The sequence below is a fragment of the Brachypodium distachyon genome, chromosome 3 (genome assembly GCF_000005505.3).
Source record: "Brachypodium distachyon strain Bd21 chromosome 3, Brachypodium_distachyon_v3.0, whole genome shotgun sequence".
Taxonomy (NCBI): domain Eukaryota; kingdom Viridiplantae; phylum Streptophyta; class Magnoliopsida; order Poales; family Poaceae; genus Brachypodium; species Brachypodium distachyon.
The window spans coordinates 51,198,215-51,199,356 of record NC_016133.3 but is presented as its reverse complement, the minus strand read 5'-3'; the positions used below and the strand labels follow the sequence as shown (position 1 = coordinate 51,199,356).

Sequence of the window (1,142 nt, the reverse complement as noted above, 5' to 3'; positions counted from 1 at the left end):
GCAAAACGGAACCATCGAAATATACACTGAAGCCAGGAATTTGAGTTTGCTATTATCCCTTGAACGTCGATACAAACTTAGGGAACAGAGAAACTTCCTAGATTCAAATTAATCTAAGTTTAGGAACTTCTGTTAAACACAAGCGAATACAAATCATGGTTGATGGGTAGTTTGACCAACGATATTTAAAACGAGAAGAGGTAGAGAAGGCTAGAGAAAAGATGGAAGAGACGAGTACGGGTAAAAGATTCTCTCGTGTATAAGGCAATGATGATGCATGAACCTCTACACGGAAAATCCTTGTTTTTCTTATCAGACTAGAGATCGGAAAAAGTTAACCAGAGGAAAAGACCACAACTGAAAGGGAGATGCCATAGACTTTAGAGGAAGAGAAGAACAAAGCATGCAGGCATCTGGGGTAAAAAAAAAAGCTCATGATTACACCAATCTGCATGCCAGAACCAACGGGCGCCCAGCCGCCCAGAACCAACAAAGGAAAATCCCCGGGATAATCATATCCTAAGGAACTTTACACACCATGACGTCGTCAAGCGAACCATCAGAATTAAGAACCAAACCATGATCGCATATCGAAGAGATTAGAATTTTCACATGCCAAAGAGAACTCACCGGATCTTGAATTCTTGATCCAAGAATCGCAGGCCACACGGGAGCTTTACTTGAGGGGAATGAAGCCTGGTCCGAGATCAATCTAGAGATCGAATTTCAAGTTCTCTCGATCTCAGCACCTCGAGCCAGACAACATTCCCCTCAAAGTAAAAAAGCTCCCCCTTTGCTATCCCTCCCTGTTCCTTTTTTCTTTCGCTTTGCTGTACGTGATTGGTTTCTTCATCTTCTTCTGTTCCTCTCCCCCCACAAGACTCGCCTTATTTCAAGGAGAAACTACAGAGCTAGCGAGGATGACGGTCTGTTGGTATCTACAGAGTGGCGTATGTATATAGAGAGACGTCGTCTATTGGTAGAGGTGTAGGGACTAGGGAGTAGAGAGAGTAGAGAGATGGATAGATTTGAGGAGGTTATCATAGGCCAAATCAGTCCAAATCATTGTACTTCGGGGATCTTTGAGGCAGTATCAGACTCCAGAGGAGGGAAGCGCAAAATATCAATTATCAAGACAAGAA

General features: G+C 43.2%; 1 non-coding gene across 1 annotated transcript; it reads right to left on the bottom strand.

The window, feature by feature from the left end:
• Positions 1 to 652: 652 nt before the first annotated feature.
• On the bottom strand, positions 653 to 803 carry MIR166E (microRNA MIR166e). Its single transcript, NR_126887.1, has one exon. It is a non-coding gene; the product is annotated as a microRNA MIR166e (primary transcript).
• Positions 804 to 1,142: the final 339 nt, after the last annotated feature.